Consider the following 25,881-nt stretch of genomic DNA (forward strand, 5'->3'; position numbering starts at 1 on the left):
CATTAATGAATAAAATAAATTAATATTTGAAAAAAAATTCAAAGCAACATAGTAATATCTTAACCTCAGCACATTTTGTTGAAACTATATTCAAACTGTTTTACAATTTCCATTACTTTTTTTATAAAATAAAAATATTGGATATCCAGTAAATATCTAATTTAAAACCATAAATTTAGATTTGTTGTTTAAATACCTGCAGAAAAGTGATACAATGCTTTCAGTTTGAAATATAATTCCACATAAATTAATGATTCTTTTAGAAATTTCATCCTCGGCTAAGTTTCTATGATCCGTCCAATTATAAGAGCGCTTTTTATTAATACTTGACTCCCAGCTACAAATGTAGTTAGCAAAAGCTTCAATGTGTATAAAGCAGTTTTTTAATTAAGAAATTTTTATTCTGCATGTAAAATATGAGCTCAAAATTGCAAAATAATGTGTAGCTATTGCATGCTTTTTATGCAGCTAAATAGCCCATTCATGACTAAATATTTTGCAGGTGATTGTTGAATGGACTGCAAAAAGAAACTAATCAGAAGACGTTAAATTTTTACTTTTATATATGGATACACTTGTAACTCTACTTCGAGTATTAATGAATTAAGACAATTATTTTCTATCAGTGATGTGTAATTTTTAGATAAATAAAGCTATGCAATAATTACACATCTCCTTTGTGTGTTCATTTAATTTAAATTTCACTGTCTTCATTTATTATGTAATATAAATAACATATATTTTAAGCTGGAAGTTTGGTCACTCTTAAAAGGGTTTTATATAGCTTAGATGCACTATGATAAAATTTAAGCATTTGTTTTCAGAAGGATGTGCAGATATAGTTCTGAAGCACAGTAATTAACAGAGTAAGCAGTTTTTAGGAAATATATGCATGAAGCTTAAAGAAATTATGTAGGAATAAATTGCTTTTTATTTAATTTATGCACGAAAATGAGATGTGCAGATTCACTGCAGCTGAGCAGAAATTCGTATACTCCAGAAAAATGAAATTTTTAAATTCATGATCATTCGTTGTGTAGGAAATGCAGATATGATAGAAGTTCATTCTCTTTTAAAACTGATCTTTTTATTTTAAATTTTAGGACTACGTTCACAGATAAAACTGCATGAAATGACATAAATTGTTAAAATTTAAGCTACTTACAGTTATTGCACATTATTACAATCTAGAATGAAAACCAAGAAACATTAACTCCATTACAGGTGCAAATTCTACTTGTTAAAAATGGGAACTTAACTGAGACACACTAACACTTATTAGCTATTCAGTGATAGAAGATCAACATGTATAATGATGATATAGGTGCATGAGGACGAAAGAAGACAGTATTCATGTTCGGTTAAACACTCTTTTCTTATTGTCAATGTAATATTTTTGATACAAGCATAGCTAAATTGGCCCAATCTACTCGCCGTTTTCTTGGTCAATTACAATTTGTGTTTTTCTTGCATCCTTATAACAATGTACTTGATGAAAGATAAATAAATATCAACACGCTAGCAGAGCAGCAAGTGAGAAAAAAATGCTCATATTCCAATATGAACGTTTGATTAAGAATAATACACTTTTGGTTTGTTTGACATTATTTCTGTTGGTTGCTTAAGATTTCAGTTAGAAAATGTTAATATTATTATTGGCTGAAGCATATGCAAGGACCTGCATTATTAATATTACGTAAGAATCATACGATAACCATTAATTTTGAAATTACGCAGTTCAGTATGTATGTATGTATGTATGTATGTATTGAGAATACGGCAAAGCACACTAGGGCTATCTGCCTAAGGGGAGGGATGCCTTTCGTGGAGGACTTTCTAAGGGAAACTGGCTCGTATACACGTTACACATGGGGAAAACCACGAAAACGCCCATGCAGCCAGCCCGTTCGCGGGATTCGAACCTCGGACCGAACTACCAGTGTTCAGCGATTTTACCGCTCGGCCGCTGGTGGGCATTACGCAGTTCAGATAAATTTTTTATAAGTACGTTGTTATTTTTAAGCTAGAAAGGGGAAATAACTAAATTAAATAAGGAGACTTAAGTGCTTTATTTTTAACTACTTATTTATACTAAATGAAGTGAAAGTCTAATATCATTTGTGCTATTTTTGTTTTATCATCAGATTAGTAGTGTTTTTTTTTTTTTTTTTCCTTACATGATTTAAAATGATTACACTTTAGATAAATGATAGCTTATCTAAATTAAAATTTTTATTGCAAGAGCTTTCTTCAAAAATTTCAAGGGAAAGGCATATTTCATTAAAATCTATTCCATATATTGTCCGGAACAATAGATGGTTCCATTTTTGTGTTTCCTAAACACATGCTACGTATATTACTTTTTTCTCTTGCGGAACGATTTTTTTAACCTTTAAAGGGAAAAGCACACACAATTAACATTCTCAAAAACTTTCTGTATATTGTCGGAACGCTAAATTTCTTTTGCTCTTTCGTACTTTTTATTTCTATACAAAAATTTATATCTTGTTTAAACATAATTTATTCAATGCAGCTGATACTTTATTTGAAAAGTTTTAAAAATCGTCTATGAACATGTTTGAAAAATTACAATAAATTAAAATTAATGAAAAACTGCTTTCCCCCCTTTTCCCCCCTTATCTTTCCTTTTCTTATTATTATCTTTATCTAGTGTCGCTCAAACCTGGAACTGCGTAATGGTTGGCTGATGCGTTGTATTTTGCCATCCAAGCTATCGAAAAATCTAGCAAAAGTGCAGGAACTTAAATGATATGAATGTTATTTTCGCCTACATATTTCGCTTTTATCCGAAAGTTTCCCTCTAAAAATTTACAGATAGATTCATTTTAAAGGTAGATATAATTACGTAGGGTTTGAGTGTAATTGGTAAGCCCTTACGACATGTACTTCTCTTGTCTGCTATCCTCTGTAAGTTAACTTTCTTACATACATAAGCTGAATGCACGCAAGCAAACATTACAGATGAATGGTACGTAATGATGGCGTTAAAATAGAAACATAATTTGAATTGAAATTAGTAATTTTTTTCGAATTAATCGTTAAATAAAGTTTCTACAGCCTTTTAAAATAAAGCACGCGTAGCTAATACCGGATCATTTTCTAAATCCACGAAACTCACCAGTGGCCGCAGGATAAAAACAGTTTGTTCTGATTTTTATTCGTAGTTGAAATGGGCTCATTGCATAAGTGCCTTTGTGGTTTGTTATGCATTATGTGTAGAGACATTAGATCTTTTCTTTTTTTTTTCTCTAGAAACGGAACATAAAAATACAATAAAGAGGAAAAACAGCAAACTATAAATACAGGACCTTTTTTTCCCCGCTGTTTGTTTCCTTAAAAGCTTCGGTATGCCTCTTGGGGAGGGGAAAGGAGGGAAAAATCCATTGCCGACATACTAAAAAAAAAAAAAAAAAAAAAAACTCCTAATATTTAAAATAACGATAAAGTTATGCTTTAAATAAAGTAAATAATAAAATTATGATTTAAGAGACATCTTGGATAACAAATTTCAATGAAAATACCACATTTCTTCTCTTCCAAATAAATGTGAAAAGTCTTTTCGTGATCTTTGAAATTTCTTGGGGCACTTAAGAAGCTAAAACATACGCTATTAAGTTGGTCTATATATAAGGAATAGCATCTGTTATTTTACATGCATCAACGGATTAGGGAGATTTTTAAGAAACTATAAGCCCCACCCCGAGGAAAAATCAAAAAAACATTTTCTTTAAAAATTGTTCGTGGTTATGTAGTGTTAAGTATGAGGCTATTTCTGTTTCTATCTTTCACCCGGTGATAACGAAATCTTATGCAGTTTTGCAATGAAAAAGACTACCCCTAATCACTTTTTATTCAGTTTCCTGATGGAAATTTTTCGATTTTCAGCTGTTGCATTTTACAAATACGAAGATGAATGGGAAAGTTGGCTTTGCTTTTGTTGTGAATGAAGATTTAAAAAAAGGAGAGAGAGAAAGAATTTAAACAATACAGAATTCGTAATGGATGCTATGTTTTCCGTCTTGAGTTGCTAATATCTTGCTGTGAAATGGATTTAGAATTATTTTATTGGTTTAAAATCAGCACAGGTTTTTATGTTAAAACTAGCATTAATTTCCAATACTGAAACTTTAAAAAATCTTAATATTTGCATTTTTATTTTTCTCAAGTTTATGAGCACTGAGTAATCTTTTGGATAAGGGCTGTTACTTTGATAACGTTAGTCAAATCTTGACACTGACCTAAGCAGAAGTGTTCCTGTTTCTCACTAGGTAAAGTGCTTTCATGGTAAAGATGTATTTGCATTTGAAAGAAGGAGATATCTTTTATTACCAAAAGCATAATTCGTCAAAATTGTTTCCCTAAGTTTAAAAATGTACGACTTTTCAAAAAACTTTAACTCAAATTTGCTTGTAGAAGGCAATTTAAATGTTTTTAAAGCGATCTGGATAACCTCCAAATGGACTTTGCCGCTGCGACAGCTGCAAATATAGTTATTTATAGCATTGTTATGGAGTGATTTCATCGCGTTCAGCAGATGAACATATATCAAGGCAGTTTAAAGGATCTGTCTGCATCCTGACCACCAATTTTTTCTTAGACTAAGGAGGATTTACTGCTCTTTAGAAATATATTTTCTATTTAGAGTTTTAAGTGTTTTGATTTTTTAACTGCTATTATTATTTATATTTTTATTTGTGTATTTTTTTTTTCAATTTATTTCTTCTCTTCCCTTTAAGTTAACTTTGCATTGATACTTTATTCTACCTTTGTTTATTATACTTATTCTACGACATACCTCTGTAAGCTTCATGGTATACCTTGCACATAGCACAAGGAGACAGAGTTAGGTTAACAAGATTCTAATCCTAAATATGCACTAATTCCTACTGCATAGTTTCTTCAAATAATTCACAATGTTTTAGAAAAATAACCATAACATTGTTGGGGAAAAAGGTTATGTAAAAATGTCTAGAATTTTATATGATCAACAAAGAAAAAATTCAAGGTATTAAAATACGTTTTATTCCTCAACTAGTTGAAAACAAGAAGCTGCATACTTATATATGTAATACTGACTTTCGAGAGGAAAGTTATTGTTTAGATTAAGTTTTTATTCCTGAGTTCAAGGCTATAATAAATTTATGAAAGAAACTGTAAATCAAAGACTTTTGGTTCGGGTGGCTAACAGTTTTTTGTTAAACAGCCTCCGTAATTAAATTTATATTTGATGCCTCTATTTTTTGTGAACGTGTTCTCAAATTTTTAACCTATGGATATGGAATTTTTTTTAAATTTTCAGCTAATAAAAACATAAAGAATATTCTATCAGTTTTTAATCTAAGGAAGTCGTATAAGAAATTATATAACTTTAACAGAACTGATAGCTCAAATTTAAGAACTTGTAACAACCTGACTATGACCTAAAAACTTAGCTTAAGCTACCCATGCTGTCAAGGAGAGTTATCACTAGCAAAAGAGCATGACTTATAAGTTAGTAACAACTTTTTCATATTGATTGAAAAAGTTGTTCCACACAAAATGGAACACAAAAGTGAAGCGCCGCTGGCTTTCAGCAAAATACAAATAGTTGCTAGGAAGAAGTTAACATTTAATAATTTATTTGCATAGTTAAATAAGTGTCTAAAACCAGCGTAATGTCTCTGAAAATTCAAACTCAGCTGCATTGTAAGCTACAAATATTCAAACTAAGTGATAATGTAATCTGCAAAAATTCAAACTTAGCTCTCATTTAGTACAACGATTAGTAATTCGCGATCAAGAGCAGTGCAGAGACAAAAAAAGGAAAGCAACGATTTGTTCTGTGAAGCAGCAGCTATTTTCAGTAAAGATTTGCTCTTGTTTAGAATTAGCATTGTTAAACGTAATGTTTTCGCCACTTCAATTTGTATTGAATTTCTGGATTTGGCGAACTATTGTGATGGATGACAAGATCAGGAAAACTTTAAAACTTAAAAAAAAAAACTATTATAATTTTCATAAATTCTCATCACTCAGTGCTGAGATTGCTTTCATAAAACCCTGCAATTTAGTTTAAGTAATTTCCTGACTGAAGGTATATGCTCCAGATCATTGTTTTAGAAAATTAGATACCTGTTCTTTCTCGAGCATCAGGAACTAGTTTAATCAAATTAAGAGGTTAAAAAGAGAAAATGCTCTCAAAGAACTGAGAACGAAAGTGCAAGACTTCTGAATATAATTACAAGAGAGTGTAAACAGTGTTTAATAGGTATATCTGATTGTTATATTCATTTCAGTTAATGATTTTACTTTAAAGTCCAGCGAGTACTTAAAATTTCACTGTTTTCTTCCGTGGAAAATCGTTTTAATTGTATCACATGGGAAATGATATTTTCGAAGAAATGCTGGAGGCTTAATGCAGTTATTTTCTAGGGAAAAAGGTGAGGAAAACTGAATTTTCACATAGAAAAGACATTTAAGCATTGATTATATCGATGTTGAAATTTCATTCTTTCAGTAACGTAACTGTCTGATATGACTAAATTATATTTCAATATTTTATGCGTATTACCAACTATTAACTTTCAAACTTTTTAGAGGTTCTTTACTATTTCTTCAATCTTTAATAACTATTTAAAACATTCGATTCTAAGGGAAAAACCAGCGCATCAAAGATTAACATTTTTGAAACAATGGTTGAAATAGTGAGGAAAACAGAACTGGATTTTGAGCCCCGTGAAAGCATTGTTTTAGCTACAATATTTGCGTGCATTCACATCACACCAACGATAATAATAACAATTAAAAAAAGAAGAAGATTAGAATTTTTAGAATAGAATACCTGCCATCTATTAACATGTAGCATGCAGATACCTGTATCCACGTTAGGGGAAAAAATAAAGGAACTTGAATAAAACCGCAGGCTACTATTTACACTCATGTCCATAAATTAAGGATAATGCAAAATCAGGCAAAGAAAGAGTTAGAAGCAAAACAAATTTGACTTATTTGTAAAGCTTATTTATTAAACAAAAGGTAAAGAGCAAAAAAAGATGCTATATGTTTGATATTATTAAACAAATTAGCGATTTTTTCTCCCTGGAGCAAATTAAAAAAAAAAAAAAATTACAAAAAACCAATATTACATGGTTGGTATGATTGTTAATATATTGTATGTCTCCCAGACGATGCAATACAGTCCTTACAACGCCTAGGCATGCTGAGTATCAAATTATCGATCTGATCTTGGGGAATATTACACCACTCAAAAAGCAATGCTCTCCGAAGTTCCGGTAGACATGTAGGAGGAGGTTGACGGGCTGCAACTCGTCGGCCAAGCATGTCCCACACGTGCTCTACTGGATTCAAGTCCGGTGAGAATGCTGGCCAGTCCATACCGGTGATATCCTCCGACTGAAGGCATTCGCTTACGATGTTTGCACGGTGAGGACGGGCGTTGTCATCCATAAATACAAATTGTGCGCCTATGGCGCCCCGAAACAAACGTACATGTTGTTCCAGAATGACGTCCCGATAGATTTGGCTTGTCATGGTTCCAATTTGAACATGCAGGTCAGTTCTGGAACCCAGAATAATTCCACCCCAAATGAGCACTCCTGCACCACCGTAACGGTGTAGTTCAATGATGTTTTCTTGGTGATAACGGGTACATGGAGCTCTCCATATGAACGTCCGGCGAGAATCAAACTGTAAGCTAAACCTGGACTCGTCGAAAAACATCACACAAGCCCACTGTCCACAATGCATGCTCTCTACTCCAGGCTAACTGCAGGCGACAGAGAGTTGCAGTAAGTGGAACGCATCTGACAGGTCTACGAGCATATAGACCAATCTCCCTAAGCGTCTGTACACGGTCTGCCTTGAAATTGTCGTACCAGTGGCTGAAGAGAGCTGACGAGACAGGTCTGAGGCTGTGCTCCGCCTGTTTCTTTTGGCAGTAACTGCCAAATACCGCTCCTCATTCGGCGTTGTAACTCTGGGACGACCTGTGCTGTAACGTCTACTCCCATTACCATCATGTTGGAATCGTTGCCAAAGCCTGGAGATGACACTCTGGGCAATTCCAAGTTCGTCTGATACTTCCAGTTGTTTACGCCTACATTCCAGACGGCCGATAATTCTACCACGTAAAAAATCATCCAAATGCGTCTTATATGTCATAACTATTCGGTTATTGCACTGAAATGCTTATAAAGCGCTTGCGAAAAATTTTACTTCATTGCCTGTATTCCTTATATATCACTCTCTTACACTCTCGTCATTGTGACGTACCATCGGTGTCATCTGGTTACTTCCTGAAATTTGCATATGATTCTTGAAGATTTGTGTAATGATTTTACTGGTGATATATTTATTTTAGAGTTCGATTTCCGCGTGACTCCGAATTATTCTTAATTTATGGACATGAGTGTAAATTATTAATTGCCAAATGATGAGAATTACATTTTTAAGCGCCTTTGAACCTGTAAGCTGGGGAAAAAAATCTTTTAATTAGGAAGAAATATTTTCATTTTTAAACAAGCGAAAAGACGAATTAGAATAAGGTGTTGGTGTATTTAATTATGGCAAAGCACAATAGGGCTACCTACCTAAGGGGAGGGATGCCTTCGTGGAGGACTTTCTAAGGGAAACTGGCTCGTATACACGTTACACATGGGAAAAACCACGAAAACACCCATGCAGCCAGCCCGTCCGCGGGATTCGAACCTCGGACCGAACTACCAGTGTTCAGCGACTTTACCGCTCGGCCGCTGGTGGGCGAATTAGAATAAGGAAATTTGTAGTTACAAAATACACTTTACTCTCCATTATATGTATGAGATTAAACTCTGAATTTTAATCTTTCGACTGTGATTAGCTAAATATTAAATTTCAGAGTTTAATCTCATATGTATTCGTATTAATTTTGCAGCATTTTTGAGTGACTTTAATTGACTTTACCATTACAGTTTCCTTTAATTTATAATTTATATGTAAACGTGTACAGACAGACAGACACACACACATATATATTAGCATAGATAGATATGTGATTGCATAGACACTGAGATGTTGATCCATAATGAAGAAAAAAACTTGGCAGCCTAGGTAGAATAAATATTAATCTTTATTTCAATAAATGTTTGTGGCCACAAATATTTGACAGATTAATCGTGCCTGTTCCAGAAATTTTAGATACTCTGTTGCTGTAATACCAAAAGTGGCAAAATGCTTCTTTGCGAGAACACAGGCAGAAGCAGAGTGCGCAATTATCCAGTATGGCAGTTTATTAAGAAAAAGTTTCGGTTCTCGGAATTGTTAATTCCGTTATCGGCGTTATGTAAATCATATGTATGAATTGGTCTGATTTAATTAATTTATAATTTATATGTAAACGTGTACAGACAGACAGACACACACACATATATATTAGCATAGATAGATATGTGATTGCATAGACACTGAGATGTTGATCCATAATGAAGAAAAAAACTTGGCAGCCTAGGTAGAATAAATATTAATCTTTATTTCAATAAATGTTTGTGGCCACAAATATTTGACAGATTAATCGTGCCTGTTCCAGAAATTTTAGATACTCTGTTGCTGTAATACCAAAAGTGGCAAAATGCTTCTTTGCGAGAACACAGGCAGAAGCAGAGTGCGCAATTATCCAGTATGGCAGTTTATTAAGAAAAAGTTTCGGTTCTCGGAATTGTTAATTCCGTTATCGGCGTTATGTAAATCATATGTATGAATTGGTCTGAAAAGGACGTAGTGCAGAAAAAAATATCTATTATTATTTTTAGAATAGAGAATGGAAATACCGAAATTAAAATCAAGCATTATGGTGTTACTGCCAATTTAAATCATAGTTTATATTTGCGTACTTTTTTATCTTCAGTATCCCCGCCTTCAAAGAGAAAAAAATGCTTATCAACGAAGGTAGTCAGTAGCAAATGTAGAAAAATATAAGTTTGGAAAATACAAATCATAAATTTAGCCTAACATAATTATCTAAAAAATCGCAAAATATAAATTTTTATAATATTTTATAGTAAAAGATTTTTTTTCTGGAGCCCACATAATCATATTTGTTCCTGAGCAAGGCTTTTCACAAAATTTAAAATTTCATAATATAACTAATTTTTATTATTATGGCTTGTATTTTAACATCATTTGTAATCGTATTAATGATATTATGTTTTTTTTACTTTTATTATTACATTTCTAATTTTCTTATTTTAAACTGGAAGACCCCACAGCTTTTCACATCTGTTTGGGCCTATCCATTTAAACTGACTGATGTATTAATATTCATAAGTGGCTAAGGGCTGCTCAGTAGTTACCTATTCGTTTCGACCTTCGTTTCTTGCGTAAGAAAACTGGTCTTCGGGAACTGCAGTAAACATTTCATTATATATCAAAAATAAAATAATAGTATATTATATTACATGAAAAAATATAAATAAAATTAGTTTTTTCATAGTGTGAGGAGGGTAAAAGGAACGTTTACACGGAGGAAAAAACTGGCCTCTGTTTTTAAACCAGCACGCCCTCAGCATACTCTATACTTAACATGCAATTATCCATAAATTTTTAAACAACTATTTATCAAAATTACAAACTACTTTTTATATTCATTTTACTTTTAATTACATTACTCATAACTAAAATTTTTAGATTTCTATATAATTATAACAATATTCACTACCAAATTATACTCAAAACACACTTTTATACCCATTTTTCTGTTCTACTATTTCAAAATTGCTTCATTCTTCACATTTACCACAATCTTAAAATAATTCAAAATTCTTAAAATTCAAATATTTAAAGAATAATCTGATTTCTAGTTATTACTACAGTAATTTTAATAACCTTCAATAAGTAAAATGATTACTATTCTATAAATTTTTTGCTTAATTTATTAAGCATAATTATAAAAATTTAAATCTTTTGTATCATAAAATTTTAATCATTTTCATAAAAATAGTACTAAAGTCCTATATAAGCAGCAAAATCCTACATAAGCAGAGAAATCCTATATAAGCAGCAAAGTGCATTTTAAAGAGTACATACATAAAAGCAGGCTGAACAGTTGTCCAATATGACAGCTTATCAAGAGAAAGTTTCGATTCTCGAAATTTTTTAGTTATTTTCCGAATTAGCTACGTCATCAGTGTTATGTAAGTCATATGTATGGATTGATCTAGACATGACGCAGTGTGTGCGATAAATATGTGTGCGATGAATATGTGCGATGTTCAAGTGACACATACCACTTGAAGTCATCGGGTGTAAGGAGATGTGTAGTGGAGAACAAGGACTTTTTAGGAGATGCTAAAAAAGTAGAAAATGTTTATAAGGGTTTTAACGGCATGGGAGAGATAGATTTTGCAGAAAATAGATATCGTTGTCTTCTATAAAATAGCACATTAATTTAAAAATAGGTCTTTTTCATTTTTTGAGACAGAACCTATTGCTTCAACATTGAGATCTTTGCATTTTAAGAAAATGAATCCTCTTTGCTGATTATTATTATTATTACTATCACTGCAGTAATAAGGGAAGTTTATTTGTTGTTCTTAAATGAAACTGGAGTAAAACTCTGAAAACAATTACTAAATATATCTGCAAGATTTTCTTTTTAAATAATTTAAACTACAGAAAGAAAAAAAATATTTATTTGCGTAGATTATATTTCTTTCCATAAAGATGTTTGCTTTCTTTTGAAATAGCTTGTGTTTAAACAGGTGGAATGTGAAAGGAAATTTTTGTACACATATGCAATATATTATAGTCTTTACCTGCTGCTGCATTCACAGACAAATTCTTTACATATCTATACGTTCTAAAGCTCTTTTCTTCATTGGTGGTTTCGGTGGATCATCCTTTTCACTCTGGCTGTCTGATTCAAAAAAGGAAGAATTATTATCTTGAACTACTGTGTCTGGTATTGTACTTTTGCAGAAATAGGTAAATCATTTATTTGCGTCAGCACTTACCTCTATTTTTTTTATGCAGTTTGATTCCTGAAATGAAACTGCAAAAGTCCCTGATGTCCTACTTCAAATAATCATACATTATTTTATGACTCAGCTTGCTGGTTTGAAGTATTATTCTAGAATTCAAGTTATGATAAATATTATAAGAAAAAAAATATAAAGGAGAAAACTAAGAGTAGAATAAATGTAGAAACCGAAAACACCTAGTAAGTGCTGTTTTTCCTCATATATTAATAACTGAGATATCTTGGGACTTTGGAAAACTGATGTGCCAAACGATATCATATATTATTCAGATAGTGATTTAAAGATTTTTAACAGCATTATTGAGCTTATTCTTTAATTTCGGTAATAAAAATATTTTTCGATTAATAAGCAATGTTTTTAATATTAAAAAATTGAAAGTAAAATAAAACCTTACAATCTTTTCCTTATCCCGATCTTGTATTGTTGGCTGAAAAGCAACATTCCTGCTCGTAATGAGCATTAACAACTCTCAGGATTCGCATAATTTCACTAAGGATTCGCATCAGGATTCACTCAGGATTCGCATAATTTCACTAATCATAGTTCATTCATAAGCAACTTTTATTTTGACCGTAACACGTGATAAGGTCTCAGACAGGCACACACGCCCATATATAATACATGAGTGTCTGTTGAAATTCGAGAGTTTCTGTTTGACAATTTTTCATTTCCTTAGGTGAATGCAGCTTTGTACAAAAAGAAAAACAGTGGCGATATTTTTCCGAGAAAATAGTGAGGCGAAGGGATAAAGACCCATCCGAATAACCTCTTTTGGAGTGACATTTTTAGCCGGAGTTTAACTTCCCTCGGCATTTGTGTAAAAGGATTATCGCAGCGCTCCAACAGAGCAGCGAGTGACTCTCCGTGTATAGCGCTAACCGAAAAGAAGAAGAAGCGGCAGTAAAAAGAAGAGCCTCAGATCGATGACAAGCAGGTTCATCAGACGTATGAGGACACGCTCAGTTGGGCAACAGGGATCCCTTTCCGAAGCCGCGGCGATTGCATTAGATGGCCCGCGAGCGCCTAAACTCAATTTCCCGCAAGTTGGTTCCGACACAAAGCTAGCGCTCTTCAGCTCCACCGCTCGTTAGGCGGGCCTGGGGCTGTTTGGCAGCCCACAGGTGCGCTAGGCAAGATTCCCCTAATCCGATTGTCCGCGGCCCGTGGACCGGGACCCGCAATTAAGGATTCGCTCTCTTCGGTTTTCCGACGGCTACGCTTAATTGTTTGCCCGGAAAATAGCGGGCGAATCCCGGCCCGAGATACACATACACATACACACAGCCATATCTTCGTGTATATATAGATATATATATCTATATATACACGAAGACACACATACTTGTGTATGTATGTATATATATATATAATTCTCAAAGAATTTCTTTCCTTTTCGGAACAAAAATGCAATTTGTGAGTTTAGAAAAAGAGGGAGTGCTGCGTAAGTTTCATTTTTCCCCCTTCTTAAAGTTATTTGTTTCTCCTACAGAAAGAAAACAGAAAAACAGCTCGTCATGGGGGAAAAATGTAAAAGCTTTTGAGATTATTATCATCATTATTACTATTATTATTTTCTACTTACATATATTTAGTTATTGTTTTATTAATGCCCCAATTGAACATATTTTTTTTTCTGTTTTGTTCGAGATTCTGTTTCAAGTTTCTCAAGTTTGAGATTCATTCATCCAGTTATAAATGGATTTCACAAATCCTGAACGCCCTAGTTATTGAAGTACAAAAATACAATATTGAAAAGTGTTTTCTAAGGTTTTGTTAAACAGATAATTATCCGCGTGTAAATATTAAGTTTGTGTAAAATATCACCAGCAGTTTAATGAATTTACTGATATTTTGTATAAGAAAAGGCTTACAATATTTTATTTTCTGTATTAATGTAAAATATTGTATTGGAATTATTCACAAATCTAAATTATCTAATCAAACACATGTTTTCAGGAAGGAGAATGATTTTAAGATTTAGAAGTTCGTAAAGAGTTAAGGCATTCCTCTCATGGATTCTTAGGGTGCAAGGATCACTATAATCGTGTGGTAATCTGAAGGTCCTTAGCTCAAATCCGGTCAAGAATACAAGCAATTTTTCAACGCTTTGTCATTTACAAACATTTTTAGCTTTCTCGAGTTTGATAAAGTTATTTTTTCTTTAATATTCAAGAAATTTTCATGCATTTCTTTAAATATCATGCATTTGCTTTTCTGGAAATAAGTGCTCATGTTATAAGGTATTTTCTCCCCCCTTTCTGCATGCCTTCATGGTGTAACGATAGCACACTCGGAGCGTATTTGAGAGGTCCAGTGTTCAAGTCCCGGAAAGGGCATTGCTCAATTTTCATGTCTCCCGTTTCAAAAAAGACCTAATGACTTTAGAATGTCATATGTAAAAAATTCAATTTGTAATAAATTTAGAAGTCTCTATACCTTTAAATGTTGCTTTCTTATACCTCAGGAAGCTGTTGCTCCCATGCCATGGTACATTTTATCAAGAATCTCAGAGTATATACAACCGCTTTACTTTTGAAATGAAATTTTTGGTATAGTTACTAACAGAACATGAATGTACTAACCCAGAAATACAGATACTATTTAAAAGGAGGAAAAATTTGAGGAAGCTTTTAAAAATATTTCAAGAAAATCTTAACCTTAATATAGTCAGAATTCCTGTAAGGCTTTTTTATGAGAGAAATATAGCATCAAATAAGATCCTAGGTCCTAGGTTTTAAAGGAAAGAAATTCCATATAATAATATACAAATAATATCAAAGAATTTCGAAAGTAACGGAGAACTCACCTCAATCGTTCCATTTAAATTTTACTAATAACAAGGGGCAAAACTGACTAGTAGTATGTAATCAGCTAAAGATAAGAATCAGACTAAAATTTTCGCAGTGAACTTCAATTTTTTTTGGACTTAAACTACTTCTGCAATAAAAAATATTTAGCAAATCCATAAAATTTTAAGCCGTATTTATGTTATATGTAATGCAATCAGATCCGGTTCAAGGACTCCGCAACATCCTCAGTTACGTATTAATAAATATACGCTAAACTTCTCACTGAAACTATACTTTTGTACTTCAGATTTTTTAAGTATTGCATAGACTGAAATTCTAGTTTAGCAATACAAAAATAACACTGCAGCTCTCTTTCTTTTGTCAGAATGTTTAGAATTTTACCATCACAACGATGCCTTTAGGCCAAAGGATTTAAAACTCGCAATCAAGTTCCTTACTTTAGACTCAATGGTGCGACAGTGTTGTTTCCACAAGCGATTTTCATTGTCGCTATCGAATTGGAAAATCTCCAAAAATATACATAGTTGCTGTTACTTTAATGACAATGTTCTGTTAGTTCTACGAGACATTCAAAAGACAAATGTAATAAATAAAGCTTTTTAATACTATTTCTAATTTAGTTATATTTGATAACAGAGTTTATTTTTTAATTTTTGTTTTGTTTTCTGTTGGAGGTAGAAGTGTTAGTTTTATTTAAGAGGAATAAATAAATATTTAGTCGACTGTTATAATATTTCTGTTTCTCGTTGAATGTAAAACTGATATAAAAAGAAGATACGAAGCTAACAAAAAAAAAAAAAAAAAAACTGATATATACACCACATGACTTCTTTTGTACGGAATATTAAATTATACGCATTTTTTCTTGCATTTCATTTAAACTTATTGGATTGAATTAAATCTACTTCGCCGGCAGCGCATAAACCACAATAGAATAAATGCATTCTTTAAAATTCACTCTGGTATTTGTTTACCATACCGACACTCTGGCGCTAGATTCACTTAACAGTATTAAGAATTATATAACAGTTAACTTATATAATAATTATATAACGGAAACTAAGTTAACTGTTATATAATCCAATAATTATATAACAGTTAACTTATATATTTCGTTTATATTATAACTCATAATGCACAAAATTTATATCATTTAAAGAATAGAATTATCTAATCGTTGCCACATGTTCTATTCAAATACTATAATAAAGCTAGAATGATGTATAAAAGAAATTAAGCAAACAAAACAAAAAAGAAACAGTTTTTCACAGACGATTGAGTATTTCTCATTTAATTCATTCAGTTCTCACTTCGCGAGAAGGCAAAAATGCATAAAAACTCAAAATATCTATATTAAAATGTACGAAGTAAATCTTAAACACTTATTTCCTCGAAAAAATTCCAGAAAGAATTAAGCATGATTTAATTGGCAATAATAAATGAATGCGTTATCTTTGTTGTTGCGAAGCTAAGTTTCTCTAGATTGGCAACAAATCCACTAGTCTCCTGTTTCAAATGTAAGTCAATGGCCGCCATTAAAAAAAGTCTTAGCGGCACTTAGACAACTTTAAAATTGTTGATAATTCTAAAAATATTGCACACAGATTTACTAAAGGCATAAAAACCTTAACCGGAAGATAAAAACAACATAATACAATCATTTTTAAAGCAAAAAATGTACAATTTACAAACATATAAGAGTAAAGAAACTGAGATTACTGAGCCTAGTAACAGAGTGGATATATAAATAAATATATTTATATACGTTTGGTGCGGCCGATCGCAACCAAAATACCAGGTGCACATCTACATGTTATAGCAGTCCTATATACAAAATTTCAACGTCCTAAGGCTACTCGTTTTTGAGTTATGCGAGATACGTACGTACGCACGTACGTACATACGTTCGTACAGACGCCACGAAAAATTCTCTTCAGAATTAATTTTAAAGCAGTTTTATAATTTTTTTGAAGGAAGTATTTAATTCTGTCCTTACGTACAGATATCACGCAAAAATATCGTTAAATAGCATTCGATAGCGATCAAAATGGATATTTTCGTTGAAATATGCTGCCTGAAACTTTTCGCGATTACAATACTTCCTTTTTACTTCGTACAAGGAAGTAAAAACTGAAAGGTTTCAGATTTTAAATTACGTCCAAAGGGGCGTTTTTTTTTAACGTTTTGAGTGTAACCTTTATTTATTAATTAGAATGTTCTTTGCACTTAAACCATAAAATTCAATTCAACAGCAATATCGCAAAATGATTTTAAAATGAGCATATCTTTAGAATTTCCGATACACAGTTCCGTGCGCTGGAGATAAAAAGGTTTCCTCCCCCCCCCGTAGAGTGTTACCATTGAAAATTATTTACTATTTATGCAGATTCTTCATTATTTAATTTCTTCAAATATAATACAGGGCGATAGTATTTGGTGTCAACGCTTTTAAAAGTGATATAGCCTTTTAAAGCTTTCAACGCAAAATCGAAAAACGAAAACAATAGTCCTTCAGGGACACAGTCCCTTTGGACTTAAAAAAAAAAATAAAAAAAAAAATAAAAACTTACTCCAAGCGGAGAATTATTTCGACGATATTGTATGATATTTTATGTATTTAGAATTTAAAGATAACCTGTGAAGTATTTTTTTCCAGTGGTGGAAATTGGCCGGCCATTGAAAAAAAAAATTGGCTTCCACCGCTAAGGTCAGATGTGGTGGTCTCTTTATTATGGAGGCACCTAATAGGTGGGCCACCTTTGCCTTTGCCTCCTTTGAAGGTACAAACATTTACATCCATGCCTTCTCCGAGATTCGAGCCCGGGTCATTTGGTAGCGCAGTCAGGCTTCCCTAATCACTATACCGTCTGGGCGGCACCTGTGAAATATAAACTGTTTTCAGATCTCAAAATCTTCATCATTTTCTGCATGGGAGACCCAGACTTTGATTGCCTTTCAAACAAAATTCTTATTTTCGACATTAATTAATGCCGAAATTATACATATATATACACATATCCCAACGGCTTAGTTACCAATTACACTAGAATTTTTTTTCCTGTTTGTTCCACACTGATGATTAATAATTGTCAAAAAAGTCCAAAGTTTGTTTGATTTGTAATTACATAGTATATAAAGAAAAAAATTCTAATTTTTTATTACATGCAGACAGCAGTCTTGACATACATAGCATTTAAAAATAGAATTAAATTTATGTTTTTCACATACACTTTAAATAAAATTAGAAAGCGATATAAATAAAGCACGGCAATTTAAAAAAATAGCGTAAAAATTGTTCAAACATAATTTGAATGCAAATAAAAAGGAAATTATGCATTCACTATTTCACATCACTTCAAAATTGCATTCATTTTCACTTTCCTTCACTTTAAAAAACAATTCCATTGACATACTGGAAGCATAATTTGTATAAATAAAAAAAAATTTAATACTTGATCTTCGCGTCAGTTTTCACCCATGCTTGACTTTTCTTATTTATTTTAATAATTAATTAATGCGAGTTTATATAAAATAAATTTATATAAAATAAAATGCTTCTGTAGAATCTATTTGATGGCAAAAACAGCATTTCAATTAGCTATACTTTACTTATTATTAGTAATATTTAGGTTCTGTTTCGTTCTGTTCAAAAACTGTTTTGCTATTTTTAGAAAGACGGAAACGTTGTAATTACGGCCCTTGCCCCCCCCCCCCAGATCTAGAGAAAAATATTTTAGAAAAAAATAGCTTTTCAAAAACATCATGTGCTTTCAGAAGACTCGATTAGCGACTCGAACAAAAGGAAACTATTTCCATGTGTTACAAAAGCATTTTCGACGATGTTTTGGGCCCTGATTACTATAGGTCGTTCTGAGAAGGGCTTTGCACTAAATCCTGAAAGCGATTATTTTCTGCGCTCTTGTATGTTAAACATTTAAATAGCAGAAAATATGGAAGCACGTAGGTGTTCGGGCGAGCCATCTGTAAAACTTGTGTCTAATTTTCAAGCTCATGTTTTTTATTTCTTTGTTTACTTATTTCAAGAAAAGTATACGTCATACTTTGATAAAAATTAAATTTCGTATTAAACCATGAAATAAAGTCAAAGGATTTCCTAAATTACTATGGCTTTAATGGGAAAACTGCATAACGAAACTCTTAATAGTGTAGAGAAAGCTAAAGTCATTATGGGGACTAGAACGGATCGTCTAGCTCGATGAACAATATTTTCTCGAGAACAGAATTAAAAGCCGTTCTCCGTGCAGGGTGTGCAGTGAAATTATGGCTGACGTATGTTTGTTTACATATAGTATAGTGAACCTACAAGGACTATCTACATAAAGCGGCCTTCGTGAGCCTACGTAACGCGTTCTTTTTTCTAAGAAAGTCTGGCATATATTTAAGTTACCCTAGAGATACCAAAAACACCTATGCAGCTAACCCATTAGCTCGGATTGAAACCCGATTCATACTGCCATGTTCAACAATCATGATTCAAACATTCGGCATTTGATGAACCAATGTTTAGGGAAGCTGATATTTAAGTTTGCATTCTTTGTTTTATAAAAGATCGTTTCGAAAGCTGAATCTTTATTTAAAACAAAATAAGTAATTAGCTTTATATTTCGGTTAAGAGTTGCTTAAAACACACCTTTCTATTTAAAAACAAAATACAGTGAATACTTTCGCCCTCCTCTCACAGACGACACTTCTGAAAATAATTAACATTTCTGAGGGATAAATAAGTATCAGTAGTAATAATTACAATAGGACTCTATAAAACGACCGCATTCTAATCCAACAGAGATCATGCATTATGCACCGCAACCACAAAATTGTCTAATTTCGCTATTAAATTAAAGTTCTTTATGTGCTTCATTTGCCGAACGAGTTATTACACTTCCCGCTCTTACTGATTTGGTAAAATTATTTTTATGTAAAAAAAGTCAATAACTTTGTGTGATTTGTATCATCATCACACGACACCACACGACGGCTGTGATCAACAACATCACACGACAGCTGCCTATTCGGCATGTAGCCTATCAAGTAAGCTTCCTTTGGACCTTTTACGTTACTACTTTACCTTTTACAGCTACTTTGAATGATGTATTAAATTTCCATATTGCTTATATTAATATTTTCATTCCCTGTTTTGAGTTGCTAGTTCTGATAAAATAAAATTGAAGTGGCGCTAAAAGTAGCTAATTTTTATCTGTGGTGGTATTGCAATTAGCGCATTCATTTTGAAAGTGACATTTAAGTGTATCCAAGTCTTTTTTTTACATCATAAATTTTAATAATTAAACTTAGTTTAATGATCAATAAGTATTTTTTAAATTAATAAGCAAAACGCATTTAATTTTCATCTAATTTTTCTTTTATTTTACATTGTAAATCTTTTAGAATCTGATTTACGTAGAGAATTTAGAAAATTGGATATTAAGTAAATTTGTATGTAATTTGCTTGAGTTTTCACTGCTTGTATTTGTAACTAATTCGTAATTTTATAAATGAAAGAGTGTTTAAACCGGTGTACCCTACTTCTACTTTAGAACTTTTTTAGCAGACTCCAAAAGCTGCGAACAGGATAAATCTGTTATACAAATCCGTATTCATCTTCATGCTGGTTTCTCTAAGATGACCATCCCAATACAAAAAACCAAAGTATTGAGAAACCGTAGGTGATAGTTTTAAGAAAACTTCCTGGTATGTCAATTTAAAATTATTTATTTTTGCATTTCTGTTTTCGCCATGTTATGTAGAAAATCACCGAAGTCGTGAAAAGATGTCAGTTTTTCGTATTATAAGTATATTCTAATTTATTATTATTTAACAAATTTTAATTAAAATTGGTAGCCAGTGGTGATCAGTAGAGTCTACTGGACTACTAGCCTTACAACAGAACGCACAAAATAATATGCACTTTGCTTAAGATTATACAAGTATTGTATTACAGTTTTGTTATACAGTTTTTTTTTTATCTGACTATGGAAAAATGCATTATTTTAAAAACTACTAATATGAAGAAGAAAAAAAAATGCTACATATCTTCTTATAATTTTTGGCTTTGGAAACAGAATGATTAGCAATAATAAATTATATAACAGTCTTACCATGTCATAGTAAGTACTCGTATAATTTTGAAAGGGACCCCGTCAGGGGGTTTACATCTCCGAATTTGCGCGTAGGCCCCCGAAATTCCTTAAACCGGCCCTGATTACAATTATATTTTGAGTCGAATATTAAGCGCTTTCCATCAACAAGATTACTGGTTCATTGAAAATTGAGCTCTTCTATCAATTGGAATTAGTTTGAATTATGAATGATATTTTTTAGTTACAAATAAGATGTACATTTCTTTTGCATCAAAGTTTAAAATGTTATTCAAATTTATATATACATATTGCCTCTTTGGATTCATATATATTCACTGCAACCGAAAAGCTGTTTATCTGCTATATTTTTATATCCAATTGGTCTGCTGAGAAGTAAAATCGTTCATTCACCACTTTTTGTACTGCCACTTTTATTTTTTTTTAGTATATGTACTAGTTATGCACTGTAGTGATCATAAGTACTTATTACAGATTACTGGGCAATAAAATTGGTACACCATGCGCACAAAAAAAGCTGAAATCTGCATGAAAAGTAGAACATGTTGAAATATATTAGCATTTCACCGCAATCCGACGTTACAAACAAGAATAAAGACACCTCGAAGCAGTATAAAAAGGAAGACTGAAACTCCGATTTTTCGTTCAGAGATGGTAATTGCTTGTTGTTTTTTGTGTGGAAGGTAGTGTTTTGCCTCGTGTAAAAAGAAGAGCTCATATCAGAGCGTTTCAGAATTCGATCACCGAGCATTATATCCTATTGGGAACTGCGGATTATTGTACCGCGCATCTGCTCCTGGCTTTGGTCGAAATCCAATGACTGTTATGAGAATTTTCAATCAATGGATCTAGGAGCACTACATTAAACGAAGTGCGGTATCCCAACGCCCCACTCAGCAATACTCAAAACGGCAAACATCTTATCCGCATTGCTGTTAAAATGGTACAGTCACGTTACATACCCTGGGCCAGCAAACGCACATACATCACCTTTTTTTTTATCACATTTTACCATTTCATTGTTTTTAAATATTCCTTCAATTTCTTCATTATTTAAATCTTTAACAGGATCTGTTTTCATTACTTCAGAAACTTTAAATACCTCATCTGTAAATGTTGGGTCATCTTCTCTCATGAATATCTTTTTATAGAAGATAATTTAACTTTATCCCTTATTTTTGTTTTTTAAAGACCTTTCGGCTTATGTATAAATTTTTGTAAACTTCTATTTCATTTTGAGGTTTATTAGCTCCAATAGGAGTCATTTTAAAAGATTGATGGCATGAATTATTATAATTTTTAAGTAACTGTGGTAATGCATCAATATATCTTTTAGTATTGCTAGCGTGCATAGACTCAGCCGTATAACAACTGTTATCGTTAGAGATTAATGATTTACCCATGCTTAAAAGTCATGTAAAATTTTAATCATTTCATCCTTCCATTATAACGTATTTGTAAGATAAATATAATCCTGTTAACTGCTTTCCTTCAATGTTGTAGCACTTTGAAAGTTAGCAATGTAGAATTTTTTTTCAAAGCAACTATTTCCACATTATTCAACACATCAAAAGGTTTTCAGCAATAGCTGGTAACAGTGCTTTTAAAATTTCATTAAGTTTATTGGCATCATTTCCGTTTAAGAGAGCTCAGGATTATTTTCGTTTAAGCAAACAGTTTTCTCTAAAATGATATATATATGTTACCGTGAAAGACCGAAATTGGAGAATGTCGACTTTCACCGGAGAATGTCAGCATTCACCAAATACGTCGGTGAAAGATCGAATATTGCATTATATTCTTGTACATTCGGACCCTCACCGGTGTATGTCGACAATCACAGACATGCTGTGGTGTACGTCAGAAAGAGAGGAGTATATGTACACGCTGTCATTGCAAAAGGAAGTGTTTCACAAATAAATGCAGTTGTAAAAGCAAGGGCCTCTTGTGCAATTCAAAGTGCCACAGTAGTTTAAGTTGTTGCAATAAATAAGATTTGAATCACATAATTTAATAAGTTATTATTTTCCTTTCTCATTTTGAATGTACTGTGTGTTTTAAGTGCTTATGTTCTTAAGTTCTTATTTTAAGTCTCAAATGCGTTTCTTTGCAACTGAATTACAGAGAAGAAAATATAATATTCTTATATGTTCAACATTCACCATTAGTACATGGTGAATGTCGACATTTACCGGTGTAAGTCAGAAATAAGAGTATTTGGAAAATATTTCGGACGTACACCAAGCGACTATGTGAATGTTGACATTCACCGGTGAAAGTCGACATTCTCCAGATTTCGGTGTTTCACCGTAACATATATACGTCAACTTTCGAGGGCCTACCGGAATTTATCTTAAAAAATCCTAGTAGGTTCTATAACGTTTTTAAAGTGTGGAGAAGATTTTAAAGTATCCAATTCGATTTCGTTCTTACATTAATTTACTGAAATACCTAATTTAAGAGATATATACATGCTTAGAGAAATTTTACCAGTTGAAATGAGCTGATGGCGAAAAAATATTTTCCTTCCGATCGCATCAGATTGGCGCAAATACATTTCTATAGAAAACTGTTTGTCGCACGTTGTTCTACAACGGGAAAAGATCTATAAAATTTTCGAATTATATAATACTTTTCAAAGGTGCAAATGTCTTAACTACCTAACCTAGAGATACACTCAATAGCGGCCAAATGAATAAAACCTCTAAACACTTCGACCCTTGTATATAATATTACATTTGACCTTGTGAATGTTCCATTTGAAAAGCTTTTTCAAATTTAATTTAAAATAAATTAGACTTACAATCTTAAACCATGGTTATTATTCCAGTATGAATTAGTAAATAGTGACTAAACAAAACTCATATTGTGTAGCACAAGGCCCCTAACGCACATTTTAAATTCGACGGTTTATATACAGAAGTTAATTACCGCTGCTGTGAAGGATTAAAAGACTGAAACTGATAGCATGTACATAAAATAAAATTTCCCATTGTGGAATGCTCTGTAGATGGAATTTTTGATCAAAACGGCTTCAGATTTTGCGTGAATACTTTTGAGACAAAGAAAAATAAAATTAGTTTTAAAACCTTCTTCAAGGAGGAAAAATTGCGCATTTATTGTATTGAAGAACAAAATCAAGGAATCAAAACACATATTCCGTATACAAAAGGTATTCAATATGCTGCTCTACGCTTCCTACTACAAACTGAAGTAGCAAAATTGTATGTTTAATGCAAATCTTCTTTATTTCTTTGGAAGTATTGTAGATATGTTTGTGGTAACGTGGTGGCCCCAACTTGTCAGCAACTGTGGTAGTGACTACTACGAAATGTAAATTTACACAAACACGTAAGAAGGGTTTAAAGCCCTTTTTATTCCACTTTAAAAATAACAGCTGCGTTCACTTGACGCTCACAAACTACGCCGACCCGGCGGTCTAACAGAAACAGAAATGTGAAACTAAAAAATAATGACTGGATGAATAAATAACTAGATCACTACCTACGAGGCTCTGAGATCTTAACTAACCTAACCGCGTTCTAAAATACAGCTGAGATTCAGCGAGATTACTAATTAAGCAGTTGAAAGATTCAGCAAACTGCCGAGATAGGCACACAGGCCGAAGCGCGCGGTTCTTAAATTTCTACCTAGCAACCTTCACGTTCGCGATTCAAGAAGCACGCTTACAATCTCGTTTCCCTTCTATTTAAACTCATCTTATTTCTGCTAAATTTGAATATACTGCGCGCTCTACTACAGTTTACATACTCTAGCATTGGCAATTCTAGGGGAAAGTAAAGGCTTGACAGGAAAGATAGCTTAAACTTCAAATAAATGTTAGTTCAAATAAATATAAACCCTACATGTTAAAACTTGCCCTTAGACCTAACAAGTCTGTCATATATCTTCTAATCATTACGTCCCTTAGCCTCTAGGTCCTCTTAAACCAGAAGTCCTAGGTGTTCATGTTCTGCGAATACTCTGCAAACATTATTGAAAAATAATATCTGATTAATTTCTAAAAGGAATGGGATGCTATACTGATGTAGTTATTTAAAAGGAGCGGAGTTATATGTGAAAATAGTGAAATCCTAACGCTACTTACATTAAAAGATATTTAACTATGTGCATTTAACTAAAACTCACCCGCAAATCTTCAATAAAGAGATGCAGAATCTGGGTTTTGATTACCTTGTTAGCGACGGTAATATTTCGATAACATTTGGTCCATAATTTCTGAGTATATAATAAAATATCAGTGCATTTCTTTCTGTTTCCGTTTATTGTTTCAACTGGAGAATGTCTTGAATAAATTCTCCTGAAGAAGACATATTGCAACAACTTCTTTTGCCCAAATTTCATTGGAGAGGGCAGGAATAAGCCGAAATTATGACAACTTGCCTTATATACACTCGTGTGCAAAATTAAGAGAATTTGCAAATTATGCCTATTTTTGCTAGTATTGAAGCAAAGGTATTAGATATGCCTCCGAAAAATTATGCAAATATTCAGAGCCGAATACGTAAGCGTAGACGTTCTTGTCTGTGATTGTGAAGAGAACATAAGCGCACGAGGGAATTTTGGCGATTTGCGTGTTCGTATTCCTTCATAACATTCGCATGTTTCTCGCAAGAGTTGGGTAAATTTTATGAGGTATCAGGTAAAATGAGTAACCACGAATGTATGGATGACGGAATGAGACGGAAAATTGGGGGTAGATTGAAGACAGGCCAACCGCAAGTACAAGTGGCCACAGATCTCAATGTAACGCCCAGTGTCATCTGCAGTATGTGAAAACAGTTTCAGGACATTGAATCCGTATCGAGAAGACCTGAAAAAAGTCGATCAAGATCCGAAATGACGAGTGAGGATCGCTATTTGTCGCTTTCAACACGGCGACACAGGACTGCTATAGCTTCA

General features: G+C 32.6%; 1 protein-coding gene across 2 annotated transcripts in view; it reads left to right on the top strand.

The window, feature by feature from the left end:
• Window positions 1-25,881, top strand: part of Awh (LIM/homeobox protein arrowhead) — a 148,519-nt gene that overhangs the window by 76,474 nt on the left and 46,164 nt on the right. The window lies entirely within an intron of this gene.

This window comes from Stegodyphus dumicola, chromosome X1 (assembly GCF_044657685.1).
Source record: "Stegodyphus dumicola isolate Sdum_Otavi_A_Nest chromosome X1, ASM4465768v1".
In the NCBI taxonomy this organism is placed as follows: domain Eukaryota; kingdom Metazoa; phylum Arthropoda; class Arachnida; order Araneae; family Eresidae; genus Stegodyphus; species Stegodyphus dumicola.